This window comes from Thermobia domestica, chromosome 1, assembly GCF_964235325.1.
Source record: "Thermobia domestica chromosome 1, izTheDome1.hap1.1, whole genome shotgun sequence".
Classification (NCBI taxonomy): Eukaryota; Metazoa; Arthropoda; class Insecta; order Zygentoma; family Lepismatidae; genus Thermobia; species Thermobia domestica.
In genome coordinates, this window is record NC_137454.1 from 213,910,128 (window position 1) to 213,925,044 (window position 14,917).

At 36.8% G+C, this 14,917-nt stretch overlaps 1 protein-coding gene across 2 annotated transcripts in view; it reads left to right on the forward strand.

Annotated features, from left to right (window-relative positions):
* LOC145693608 (phosphatidylcholine:ceramide cholinephosphotransferase 2-like) overlaps window positions 1–14,917 on the forward strand; it is a 391,824-nt gene that overhangs the window by 53,734 nt on the left and 323,173 nt on the right. For both annotated transcript variants that reach the window (XM_081769752.1, XM_081769788.1), the window contains exon 2: window positions 8,462–8,553. The gene's annotated coding sequence lies outside the window, so the exon portion shown is untranslated. The remainder of the gene's footprint in view (window positions 1–8,461; window positions 8,554–14,917) is intronic.

Consider the following 14,917-nt stretch of genomic DNA (forward strand, 5'->3'; position numbering starts at 1 on the left):
CCCGTGTTAAATAGTTTTGAAAAAGCTATCTAGTGATATCAAACGCAGCCCCCTACCCCCACCCCCTTCGGGGATACGGGGAGTAAATTTAAAAGTTGAAATGGAAATCCCCATTTCTTATTGGATATTTAGATTCTCTAGAAAAAGTGACAGTTATTTGACCCAAAATTGAAAACGGTTCACGGATGATGCTTGAATCGACACAAAAAAGGGGCGGCAAAACATTATGAAAATGTTGTCTCAGTATCGTACTCTGTAGCCATACGGATAGCGTACTGGACTGCAGAATCAGAGGTCGTGTGTTCGATTCCCGCGCAGAGTAACATTTTTATGTAAATTTTAATACCCAAATAGTGAATTCATACATTTTAACTTCGATAAAAATAATGTGAAATGAAAAAATTAAATAAAATTTTTGAGTTTTACGTCCTACGGTTATTCCGGTTAGGCTAAAGGAGACGGTGATAATGAAAAATGAATGAAATGGTGGAATGAAAAAGTGGGAGGAAACGGGAGAACCCCCGAGGAAACCCACGCACACGGTGTTTGCCCACCACAAAATTCACTTGGTTAAGGGTTTGAACCCGGGACCCCATACACCAGAGGTGAACGCTCTACCACAGCCACCGCGGTCCGATAAAAATAGTGTATGTGTCCATATTTATTAATTGCAAGAAAATACAAATGGCGACAAAAATGGTTTATTTTTCTTGTAAATAACCCTATGAACTATAACCCTATTACTAAGAACTACTTCATAAAGCTAGTTCACAAAACAATTATCGAAATTTGTACTCTATGTAACTTCTAAATACAATGAAATTTCTAGGATCGAACTCAGAACCTCTAAATCCGCAATCCATTACGCTAACCGTACGACATTCGCATTTGGTGCACCGCCTTTTTGTGTGTGTGTGTGTGTGTCGATTCAAGCGCCATCTGCGAAAACACTATTTTCAATTTTGGGTCAAATCACTGTCACTTTTTCTGGAGAATCCTAACGTGCGATAAGAAATAGAGGTTCCGATTTAAAATTCTAAAGTTACACCCCGTACCCCCGAAGGGGGTGGGGATGGGTTGTGTTTGGTATAACTGGATAGCTTTTTCAAAACTATTTATCACGAGTTATTTTTGTTCTGCTAATCTTTATACTTGGCGAGATATTGTACCGTTCCGGGACTTTTTCCGCACCCTGTATATCTAATTATAATTTCCAGTTCTCAGTTAGATACTCGTTTCATTTTACTTGTGATATGGTTTTCGCTAATTTGAGGGGAAATGCAATTCACTGCTTATTGTAAACTGGCCATTTTGTTTGAATAACAAGCAAGAGTTACTGAAGTTTATTGTTTAGTTTTTTGAGAGAGAAATGTTCGTTCGCTCTAAAAATGTACACCGTTGGCTTCCCATAGTTCCAGGGAACTGTAGGGAAGAGATCATAGACTTTAAAATGCATATCCTAAGGGGTGAGCAACGGGGCTCAGTAGAGTATCTCATGAGCCTCTAAAGTTCGAGAGATGAAGCCTGTCATAAAGACGCCGTGTTAAAAGTTCTACAATATTATTAGAATTATTAGCATTTTGTCCAAAGATCAGTGATACACCATTAGATAAATCTCACTGAGTAAAACATGATAGACCCCTATGCGTCAGTGTGAAAGGTCATGCATAGTTCTGAGAAAAGTAAGTTATTTTGTAATGATTCTGAGCGAAGACCACATCACCTATTAAAGTGAGACTGCCATTGAGGTTTACTCTCAGGAAGCTAGCAGGATGACAGTACGTATAATGGTTAATGAGATACAGCCCACAGTCGTGATTAACTCTTTATTTTCTATTCAGCTAAAATATTGCCCAGAGATAAGACATACATCAGTTGATAGATTACATCAATCTTAACAAAATGGCATTCTTTGGCGCTAAGAAGTATGTCGTTTGCTGTCAGTTGATGTTATGTTGGAACAGATTGTTTGCAGCTTTATTTATGTACTGTTAATATATATAGTTACATATGAGATAATGTCTTTTAACGTACTCCTAATATTTAATAAACATACTATTTTAAAATCTTACAATATTCGTTTGTATTAATTCGATTTACACCAATTTTCGTGTATCTTTTGCATAAGTAAAAACCATGAATATAAAAATTTATAGAGTAATCCAAATTTTATAATGTAGGTAGTTAGAATTCCATAATATACAGTGTGTCCGGATGAAAGTGTAGCAATAAGAAATTTAAATAACTGGAAAACCAATAGTGATAAAAAAAAATCGTCTGGTTTTGTTTTTCGAAAAGAGTAAAGAATGGGATTTTATATCCAGCAGGAAAAAAAAAAATCACTCAACTCATCTCAATATAACATATAGGTGTTGCATAACATTTGAGGTACCACTAATGCACAAACATCGGTAATATTTTATCTTAGATCACCCAAATCTTGAACTTGGGTCTTCACGTACCTCCAAAGAAAAAAGTTCAGGACGATCAAGTCGGATGATCTCGGGGCCCATTGAATGGGACCTCCCTTTGTAGTCCAAATTGTTCTGAAAGTGGTTGTTCAGAAATTCTCTTACGCCAAGGGCATAATGGGGAGAGCTCCCTCTTGTTGGAACATGTATCTTGTTGTACTAGGTATAGCATAATTTCCCAACATTGCCAGGTACGTTTCCCATATAATAAGTGTAGCATCTTCAAAGAAGAATGGGCTTATGACATAATTTTTAGTCAACACACACCTTACGCTTTAGACTATTGCGTTCATGTTTCACAAACTGATGTACATTTTGCTCAGTATTTAGATTATATCTCGCAATTATGCCTATACACCTTACCTGATGTATGAAAAGTGGCTTCATCAAAAAAAAAAGCTACCCCTTTAAGATGATCATTGTCCTCATCAATGTGCGATAGCATTTCACCGGCGAATGCGAATCTGCAAAGGCTTGTCATCAAACTGAAGTTTTTGAGCAAGCTGTAGGCTGAGCTTGTAGGCTCTGAGATGTAACCTTTTATGCACAATATCATGCATAACCGAACGCAGGGTTCGCAGTTGTGTACTCTCACGCTTTATCAGTTTGCGACTGCGTGGACTTCACCGAAAGGCTTCCCGAACCGTCTCCACTTCGTCAGTCACAGGATTTTCCAACTGCCTTTCTTCCTTTACGTAGAACCCGTTTCTAGCTATTATTTGTGTCATCTAACAATACAATGACGGTCTGGTGGTTCTTGTCCGTATTATTGTCTAAATCTTGAGGGGACTAGAATTCTGCGAACCAAAACAATAGCACTCCACGTTCTGACGACGATTCTCTCACTGTTGGTTCTTATTCGTATATGTTCATCCGGACACATTGTATGTAATTGTGATTAGTGCGAAAGTGTATGATTTGAAATGCAATATGCATATATTAAAAATATGGCAATGTAAATTCATAAACAGAGTACTCAAAGCAATAAATTATTAGAACCATCTGCAGAATTATAACTGAAAACATAAAATATATAACATGGAGTAGATCTGTATAAATTTAAATGACATGAACAACAAATAATAACAGCTATGTAACGAAACGGGCTATTACATTTGGAGTGTACAAATTTTCTTTCTTCTGATAACTAATCACATAAATTCCTACCGTTTTGTATAAAGTAAGAAGTGGGATATTTTATAGTGTAATTACCTCCAATTACTGTGTTCGAGATCGAGATGGACGTTTGTAAATCGAGACGAGACAGATTCAACATACCGATACTTAGTCGAGACGAAACTAAGATCGAGATCGAGACAGATACATTTGATTCGAGATGAGAGTGAGCCCAGTCTCAAATATTGGCCGAAAAAAATCTTTACCCAAAATTTGTGTACTGTCACGTTACATATAAGATGGGAACAATTTCCATGTAGTATCCATAGTTATGGGCGTATGCACAGGAAAAGGGGGAGCACATATCAACTCTGATCACGGGATATATCGATAGTGTTTTAAGCAAAATCCAATGGGATTCAGTGTATTTTTTCTCTTTCCAGTCATTTTTATTAATCAAAGAGCATGTTGCCAACATATTCCAAAACTTAATTTTGTAAAGCAAACACATGAGGTTTCAATTTCCCAACATTATTTTTCCTACACAGTTCAGGAATTACCGAGGGAAGAACATGAACCGTTCATATAAGTAATTATATCAACTTTGCTTTAAGCCTTTCATGGGCAATGAGAAGTACATTTCCCGCCAAAAGAGACTAAGTATACTCTTATTTGCTTCACTGGGAAGTGTTATTCCTATGAGTCTTTTTTCACAAGGGGAATGAGAATTGCAATTAAAAAATCATTTTTGGTTTGTTTGTTTTGAGCGTGTGTTGCGTAACATGAAAGTCGTGTCGTCCTATCACTTCTAGAAGAATGTTGCCTACAGTACGGTTAAAACTAAAATTGGAATTCATGTTGGAGGAGAATAGAAACAAAAATTGTGGAATGGGATAGGGCAAGATCATGAAAGGCAAAAGAGCATCAAATTAAACTAGTTAATTGGTTAGAGTTATTAACCAGTACAATACATTTAAAATGTGTAACAAAGTGTATATTAATACAGTATTTAAAAAAAAAAAACATCAAGTCATAAAAAGCGGACATTCTCTGTGCCTCTGTTTCTTTACCTCTACACGAACTGTAGTTTGAGATACGATACCGATATTTGTTATTAAATTAGTTATTTGTGTTGTGGAAATGCTCAATACTGCAATGTGTCATTACTGTATAGAACTTACGGGCTTACAGTATTACAGTCAGTGGCGTAGGGAAGGGGGGGCCCGGAGGGGCCGGGCCCCCCCCCCCCAAAGAGGTCCGACAATCTACTTTGGTACTTAGATGTTTGTAATTTTTTACATATTTTCATGTTTATATATTGTTTTGTTTGTAATTTTTCTATATTTACCTATAACAGCACTTGGGCCCCCCCCCAAACACACATCCTGGCTACGCTACTGATTACAGTAGTACAGTGTTATTATTGTTAAATGCGGTGTCATTCAGTAAAGTGTGTTGTCGGTCAAAAATGGTTGGGAACCATTGCTATAATAATTCAAAATTATTTTCTTTGTTGTAGAATTTCAAAGAGGAACTACACTTCTGCCAAATTAAATAAAATAATAATAATAATATTGTTAAACAGCCTCTTTCACATCGTTGAAATTAGGAAATGTATTATCACTAGCTGAACCTGCGCTCTCTATACAGCACATCATTCACATATGAGCATGAATCTCCTTGTTATTCCTCACATCTATTCATGTCCCTTTACAGACACAAGTGAAAGGCATCTTGATAAAAATTGGCAAGAGATACCATAAAGGGGAAATTTTTTCGATTACTTTTTCAATATCTCGCACCGTTTGCAAGATTTGAGCCTACTTCCGGTTGTAGTTTTTAATTCATGTATGATCAGTGTTTTCTTTCTTCTTGCATGCAGTATGTAATAAGCAAATACATTACACACGCAGTTAATTATAATGCCAGTGATTCATTGGGCAAAACACTCCAAACAATAAAGATTCAACTTAGAGTGGAGAAATGGTTATCCTTCGTTTTTCATTATTATTTGGCCATGAAAACGCCTGAGAGGTATGTAACCCTCATATACAGTTATGTTGTGTCGGAATGTATAATGCGTAGGATGCTTTAGGGTTTTTTTTTTTTTTTTTTGTAATTTCAACACTTCCAGTGTACCCGTAAAAATGTAATAAAGATATAATGGCCATGCGTTTTTTTTTTTTTTTTTTTAATATTCAATTAAAACTGGACAATCTACAAATTTGCAATCGATTAGTGAAAACGTCATCTTTCTAGAGCCTGTAGTTTCCGAGATCTCATTGTCGAAAGGATTGGCCACAAACATATATAAACGTCCACAAACGTAAAGTTTAAAAGAACTCCAAAGATGGCAGCACAATTCATTTGCATTGCTTTTGGAAAATACTTATTACAATCCAAAGGCTTTGAACAATAGTTTAAACAAACTTTATGAAAAAGGTCTCTTTAAATTTTTTAGTAAATAGTATACATATCTTAAAATATATGTGTCTTTGTTAAACGTGCAGTCACAAATAACCGTAAATGAAAGGTTTAAAATCCAAAGCTATAGGTTGGAGGTCAGGCGCTTTTGTTGCTATTGTAGCTTTTTAATAGATAGATGTTTAGTCTGTAATATCCCTAATGAGGGATTCTGTAAAATCCCAGAGCGTGGCATGTTGACAAAGGTGTCTGCCTCCTGGAAAACAACGCACCCGTTCTATGCTCGAATGATGGCCAGACATGCGCACGACCCTGGGTATCAAATTCGTCATTGTTCGCTTTTTCTCTTGACCGCACACTATCTTGATTTCACCTCTTCCAAACCATGCAGTCATTTCCTAGGGGGCAAGTGCTTCTGCGATGTTGCCAATCTGCTTTCTGGGGTGCAGTAATGGATTTTGGACCACTACACCTTACTTCACGTTCGGACCTATAACACAGCAACGGTGCAGAGTTACGAGCTGTACATTACCAGATGGCCTACACAGGTATGCAGGATTACACAGTAAAATTTCATCGCTCTACGATATGTGGAAGTGGGTCAGGGTAAAACTTCCACGTGCATCTGTCGTTAGCCAGCAAATTTCAAAGAAATCATACATATGCAAATTACTCAGAAACTATTGATTTGCGACCCCCGGTTCATATAGGTGAAAATGTTCCAAAATACTTGTAGAATATCCCCTTGCAAGGAATGTATTGAATTACTAGTCACCCTGTATATATAATTTTTCACGCCCAATGTTCTGACTTAGTTGATTACATGTAGACTTACGTTTTATTTGTTTGTGTGTTTGTAGAAGTTCCTTATTGTTCCTTGTTAGCACCGAGGCTATATAAGATTTGGACCTACAGTTTAAGGTGAAACCTGGATCCGCTGTAATGTGTTCAATCCTTTCCTGCCGGAAATCGAAATTGGATCCACATACATCAAAGGCGCGTGCGCTAGCCATTAGCGTAATATGAATGTAAAATAAAGAGCAACACAAATTATCTTTGATGCTAACAGGATCATCAACTTTTCTCTGTTACTTTTTGACCGAATAAGTGGGAAGTTATTGTTTGATTCTTTTATATGATTGTTTTTTCTTCATATATTAAATTTAAAATTACATAACGTAATGCAGTACGTAACAATACTGAAGCAGGTCACCACTGTTGATAAATGCTCTATTAGAGCAATATTAAAACAAGACATAATCCTTATGTGAAATACAGTAAAAAAGTATATATTTGCAGATGAAAGAGTGTTAGTGGAGCATTCTGCTTTTGAGAAATTGCTGTATCACCTTTATAATGACCTTTGTAACTTCCATTTTATAGTTTACTTTATCAAAATTATTGAACTAGATTCTCGGTTGCAAAGTGGATTGATAATTGAATTTGTTATAAATGAAAATTAGACCATTGACGTGCACACTGGGGAAGTGGGCAGATAGACGTGTTCTCTAATCTTGACCGTTAAAAAAAAGAAAAAAATCTTCTGAGATACAGCAACTATAGGAATTTTGCTCCTTGTAATCCGGAAGTTTTGAAATGCTTATGTTATAAACTGTAGATGTGTCCAGGCAGGGGTAAAAGTGAGGGGGAACGTGGGTGGCCACCGTTACCCCACTTCAAAAAATATCTATGGCGTCCTCCCAATTCCTAAAATTATATATATATATATAATATTATGGGTATTGAAAGGCAAAGAGTTCGGCGTGACGTCATGCATCCCCCTACCTTTTCAGATCTACTTTTACCCCTGTGTCCAAGTCAGTTAGTATGATTTATTTGTAAGTAAAATTGGGGATTAAAATTCAATTCTTCATATTTCACTTTCGATGTGCATTTAGTAATAACGAACTTCGACGTTAGAACAGTCATTTTTCAACTTAATACTCTATGATATCAGAGTTTACTCGGTGACGGATCTAGCCCCGAGGGCTAGATCCCCAGTTTTTCAGTGACAAAAGTAATTTAATCTATTACTTATATATTTTTGAAAGTTACAGTTATTACTCGCTTGAAATTAAAACAACGTTTTTCTGTTTTCGATTTCAATAAGGTTTTCGTTATTATTCTTGCTGCCATGTAATATAAGTGATACATAAAAAGTATGATGAGAATGGAACACCTTCATCAGAGATCTGATATGTAGCACGTTGAACACTTCTCATTTGCAGGAGGAAAGAATTACGAAATTCTTTTAATTAAGAATGAGCGGAGTTAATTGTAATGACCACCAAATATCATTAACATCACAGCATCCGTCGTGTGTGATAGGGGTATAATAATGATGAAATGGTAATTTTAAATTATGTTGATTATAAATGCAGAGTGAAGCACATTACTCGAATTTAAGAAGTAAAAATGAATTTTAATATTGCAATATTTCTTCATTGCAGGTGTTGAACCAGATCATTGGAAATGAAGCATAATTAAAGATTCCTGTAAATAAAATTGCGTCAGACATATTGTTAAAAACACTTTTGAAAATGTAAGTATTCTGTATAATAATCAGTTACTGATGATGGTGCGTTCTGTCATTATATTCGAGTGTGAAACTTTTAATGACACACCTCAAAGTATTTTTTCGTTCTCGGCTGTTAGTTATAAGAGTTCAATGTAAGATTATATTTTTCCGAATGTCTGCACATAAATCGTTGGTGAATCATGATCAGCACATTTTGTCTTGTGGTTAACAAATACTTATTTTTTTTTTAAGTATCTAATCAGTTACGTAAGATTTTTTTTTTTTAATCTCTCATTTTCGAGCACTCTTACGTAGGTTACGGTAGACATTAGATATTCTGTACGTACTTTAGTGCACTTTTATGTCTGTTTTACGACGTTCAGCACTATTTTATGTAAGCATTTTTTTTTTCATGTTCCGTTTCCATTTTGTTCTTTTTCTTTTTGTAATAAAAGTGTACGTGTAAATGCTGAAGAGGTTTTAATATGATCCGAAGCTTCCGTTTCTTTCTGGATGATTACTATTGCTTCCTCTCACTGAAATTAAACTTTCGTCTATTTTAGTCATCGTCAAGGGTGTTTTGCCAACGTCGGTAGTTCCTTAACAACACATTTACCCTCTTTTAACCTTCAGTAGTTTTGATTTTTATTCTTTGTTGTAGGGTTTGGTTTTAATGATAGTGTAGGCAAGTTGTAGTGTTTTTCCTTCTTCAATTTCCTGTAGTTACATATAGTAGAATAAACGGTGGTTCGCATAGAAAGTAGGTAGAGAGGTGATCCACGATAAGATAAAGTTTAGAAAGTATCAAGAGACACGAGAACATTGGTCTGTGTTCCTTCTAGTTAGTTAGCGTATTGGTATCGTAGGTCAGTTATACTTTACGATTCCCAAACTATGTTGTGCAGTCTATGTGCGAACTAAAGTATGGAAAGCATGGTGGAAAAAAATCATGATTTTTTTAAAAAAAATCATTTTTGTTGATTTTTTTGATTTAAATCAAATCTTTCTCCTCGTATAATACAAGTCGCGAACTGAAGAAAAACCATTAGGAATTAGTATTAAATGCTAATTATGCCATTTAAGTGAAAGTATTAGAGTTGAATTTTGAATTATCCCCAATCGTTAATCTATTCAATCCCAAACAATGTTTTTTAACCCTTTTAAATTATGGCAATTTTTAAAGGTAAATTATAGACTTTTAATCAAGCAGCTACAGCATCATCCTATTCATCCTAGGATCATGGTACATACATCACTCTCTTTAGAATAGAACAGCTTTTGAAATGGTAACATTAACATTTCCCTATCATGTCCCTGAAACGGAAAATTTTGAGAGTAATCGGAATTTTTTTCCCTTTGTTTTAAATTTTGATCCCCTTTGGATTCCCCTGTGTTAACGCACAGATCTCAAAATCAACTAGGAAATACTAAGGGGTGTACTAAATGTGTGTACAAAATTTCAAGCTTTTATCTTGAGTAGTAAGGGTGAGGAAACTATTTAACAATGAGCTAAGAACGGGACGCAGACAAGGTTGGACGACGACAAGCCTGGACACTTAATTTTGGTCGCTTCCGACAAGGTTGGACAACGACAAAGTTGGACGACGACAAGCTTGGACAACGACAAGCTTGGACACTTCTCAATTTATCCTCTTGTGCGAGACTCGAACGAATTCCTGAGGTGTCCAAGCTTGTCGTGGTCAATCCCGACAAGCCTGGACAAATCTTATTTTGGGTCGCTGACGACAAAGTTGGTCGACGACAAGCCTGGACACATTCCTAATGATGTCCAGGCTTGTCGGGGTCCACCCCGACAAACCTGGACACATCTAATTTTGGGTCGCTGACGACAAGGTTGGCCAACGACAAGCCTGGACACTTAATAAATAAATGGATATATAGTTGTGTTCGTCATATCCTTCAATATTGGACAACTAACCATAATTTGTGGTCACTTGGTGGGTGAATACGAAAGGTCTCGAAGAACCTTGGTATTAATCCACTAAGCAACTAGATGTTCGTTTTCTAAATTAAATGATTTGACAAATACAACTGTTTATTCACTTGTACGGGTGTACAAGGGCAGTTAGTGTTATCAATGTACAAGGGCAACTGTTCTCTCTGATTATACTGCAGTGTTATTTTTATACCACCGTGATATAGATGCGAGCCATGCAACTCTATATTGAAGGGCATGTATGTATGAACTGGAAACGCCTTAACTGGTAGAGTTTGTTGGAACAGACATTTCAAATTGGGTCGTTGACGACAAGCCTGGACACATTCCTGGGGTGTCCAAGCTTGTCGCGGTCGATCCCGACAAGCCTGGACACATCTCATTTTGGGTCGTTGACGACAAGGTTGGACGACGACAAGTCTGAACACATTCCTGAAGGTGTCCAGGCTTGTCGGGATCGACCCCGAGATGCTTTGAAATATCTCATTTTGGGTCGCTGACGACAAGGTTGGCCAACGACAAGCTTGGACACAAAAAGTGTCCAGGCTTGTCGTCGTCCAACCTTGACGTCGTCCAACCTTGGCGCGGTCCCGCTAAGAACATCCCTACAATGCCCTAGATGACCCGGATGTAATATAAAAATTACCTCAGACATTCCTATTTATCCTAAGATCATGATTTCTACATTATTCTCTTCAGAATAAAACAAATTTTCAAACGGTACCCTTCAAATGCCTCCATCATGTATCTGGGGCTGGTAAATCACGAAAAAAAAGGAATTTTCTGTTAAATATATATATATATATAATATAAATTTTTACCTCTGTAGACCCCTCCCCCTGTTTTAAGGCAGATATCTGAAACAAATCTGAAAAATACTGAGGGGGCACTGAGTAAATGTGGAAAATTTCAATCTTGTAGGTGCAAAAATAAGCCCAAGAAAAATTATATTCCCCAAATACCCTAGATTCCCGTATAAAACAGGATCTCAGGTAACAGTTTCCTGAGACATCCCTATTTACCCTAGGAGCAATAGTACGTACATCATTTTCTTCAGAATAGAACAGCCTTTCAAACGGCACCATTCATATGTCTCCATCTGAGATGAGAAAATCAAGAAAAAAGCTATTTTTTGTTAAAAATATCCTTTTCTTTAAAACATTCTTTGCCCCTCTGGACCCCGCTATTTCCACGCAGAGATCTGAAAACATCTGAAAATTGTTAAGGGGTGCACTGAACGAGTGTGCAAAATTTGTCTTCTGAATGCAAAATGTAATCCGCGAAAAAATAATACGCATAACAAAAATATCTTTTTAAATTTATGGCGTCATCACACACTATGCCTCAACGCAGAAAGGCGTGAAAGCATATGTAACGTGTTCTAAAATGCCTCCAGTCTTGAAGAAAACGAAGTAAAAAGCCTTATTGATACATTTTTAATCGAATAATGAAGATTCTACCCCATTACCTAAACATAGGTGATATAATTTAAAAGGTTAAACATTATGGAAAAAGTACATCAACGTTTATCAAAATGACATCTTTTGTCACAGAAGTTACTGATATTTGGCAGGGGCCTATTTTTAAAAACTCAGAACTACCTTGCGGCATGAAATACATAAATTTCGCCTAAAGTTATAAAATTTAAAAAAAAATGGAGAGGGGATAGGACCCCTCTAAATACGCCCTATTATCTGGGAACAAACAAACAAACACGCACAAAAAAGAATTTTCGTCTTAAATGTCGATGGTGATTTCCGCGTTGGAATAGTTAACGATTTTATACCTAAACCCAATGTTAAGAAACGAAGAAACTAGGATTGCTCCGTTACCTATTCAAAACGGGATTTTCCCTAATCATCCTCTGCATGACACTTGTTTTCGCACTATTCTGTACATTTGAGTCTCATTGTATTATGATTATTAACTTCCATAAGCGAAATAACAGAATAGAAACCGGATTTTACTTATTTCCACTTTAAATTATTTTTTTTCGGAATTCGATTTAAATCAACGATTTTTTTTCAAAAAAATCAAGTGATTTAAATCTTGATTTATATCGTGATTTAAATCAGACTGATTTAAATCAATCCACCCTGATGGAAAGTCTTAAAGAACCAGCTTTGTCAACGGTAACGGAACAATTTTCCCGGAAACGAAATATTTTCTGATAGAAATAGTTTCAGAATCGGTACCAGTGGTGTCATTCCAGTCATTTTACAGCTTGTTCTACGATTTGTATTTAACAGTCGGTCCCATTATTCAGGGGTGCCCACAAAGGGGGGCTATGACGCAAACTGCGTCATTGAAATATTTGGGGGGGGGGTAAAAATCTATATAAATATGTTTGAAGGAGTGTAAGAATTAATCGAAAAGAAGATTTTTTCATGGAAGAACACTTACGGATAGACAATTGGGGGGATGCGTCATGGACATAAGGGGAGGTGGGCACCACTGTATTATTAGTATCATAAGTTGACTTACAGTTCAGGGTACATTGCTTAATTACATTATGTATTAATGTTATTAATAGTATATCAACAATAGTAGTAATAGTGACTAGGATTAAGCCATGCAGCATCTCGTAATGTGTATATTTATTTTCAAAAATGGTACTAGAGAATTAATTATTGTTCGTAAGTACTGGCTCTAGAGGTGAAGAAGAAATTTTAATAGTTTCTCTGAACCCCTTGATAAATCAATTAAATTTGTGCTAATCGACTGAATGACACCACTCCTTAGGAGCAAGACCAATTTTCAGAGAAAATCGGTTTCGGGCGCGGAACTGAAAATAGATTTGGAGGAAAGGGGCAGACTCTATCAGTTTGTTTCGCGTTCCAATTTAGTTAAACCTCTCACAAGCGGAGATGGCGATTTTGCAGTTGGATTCAATCGGCCTTAGGGTCATTATTCTCAATAGGGCACGCGCTTACTAATCTCAGCGAGGCTAAGGGTAGCTCAAACAAGTACTCGGTCTCAGTATCCTCAGTGACACTAGCGCTGTCTTGATCTAGTGATCATTAATCTCATGTGCTTGCGTTCACTAAGGGCTCGAACTCGCTAACATCTTCGGAAATCGCACTCGCTTGAGCTCGTGCTTACTCCTCTCATTGAAGCTTGCCCTTTCTCGGGCTGTAGCTCACTATCCACTCATAGGACTTGTCCTCACCTTGGGCTCCCACTCATTTGTTGAATCTTAAGGAATTGAGTCAAAACTGGTAAAGTTTTCTACAGTATAAAATTCGTACTTTAAGTTTAGAGATTTTTTTCTGTGTCCTTATTAAAAGGTCATGAAGGGTGCACCAAGGGTTAACATTTATGCGAACATGTCCTCATTTTCTAAGCGCAAATGTATTGTCTTCCTACCGTGGCTTGTCGTATTGGTAATGTTCAATTCCGAACTGTGACCGGAGCTTCAATTCGTTGCAGTTGATGGGTGTTGAGTAAGGACGTAAAATAACACAAAAATTCACTTAAAATGTTATATTGTTATTAATAATAAATGGACATGATTCACGATTTTTCACGTCAAAACATCTTCAGATCGTATCTCGACCAGATTGGGGATTACATACAGAATACAATCTGGCTGGCTAAACTGGAGAAAAATGAGTAGAATGACAAGAAAGTAAATTGCCGTTAAAAGGCCGTTTATATGGTATAAAACGGTAATAAGACCGGCAATAATTTACAGTAGCGAAACTTGGGCAATCAGAAGGACTCAGGAAAAGATGGAAGTAGCAGAGATAAAAATGATAAGATGGGCATGTGATGTGACGAGGAAGGATAGAATAAGGAACGATTATACAGTGTGTTCGAAAAGGAGTGTACCCTTTTCAAAAAAAAAAATTGCGACCCCTCCTACTGTGATATTAGAATATATCAGTTTTTTAGCTACCTTACAAAGATTCAATATGGGCACCCTTCGTGACACGGCAGATATCTAGTTACTAGTTCATTTCCTCCTATAGTTGAATCAAGTGTTTCTTGTAACGGCTTCTGTGACCCGCTCCCGCAGCTCCATCAAATCTCGAGGCAGTGGTAGGACAAAGAGGTCTTTGACAAAGCCCGATAAAAAGGAATCGCATGGTACCAAGTCTGGACATCTTGAGGGCCACCTCAAGAATGCTTCATCATCAGGACCAGTGCGATCTATCTAACGCTGTGGGAGATGTTTATTCAGGTACCCTCTCACATCATTATGAAATTGGGGTGGAGCTCCATCCTATTAGAAAATGAAAGCTCGGGAATTCTCTTGCAGTTGTGGTATCAACGTCTGAAGCATGTCAAGATACGAGTGTCCTGTTACAGTTCTTAATATATATAAAACTTTGTTCTGCATATGGTAGGAAATACGTTCAACTTTGGATGATCTCTTACATACTCACTGATTAACCGAAGGTATTCTGAACCCCAGATTCGAACGTTATG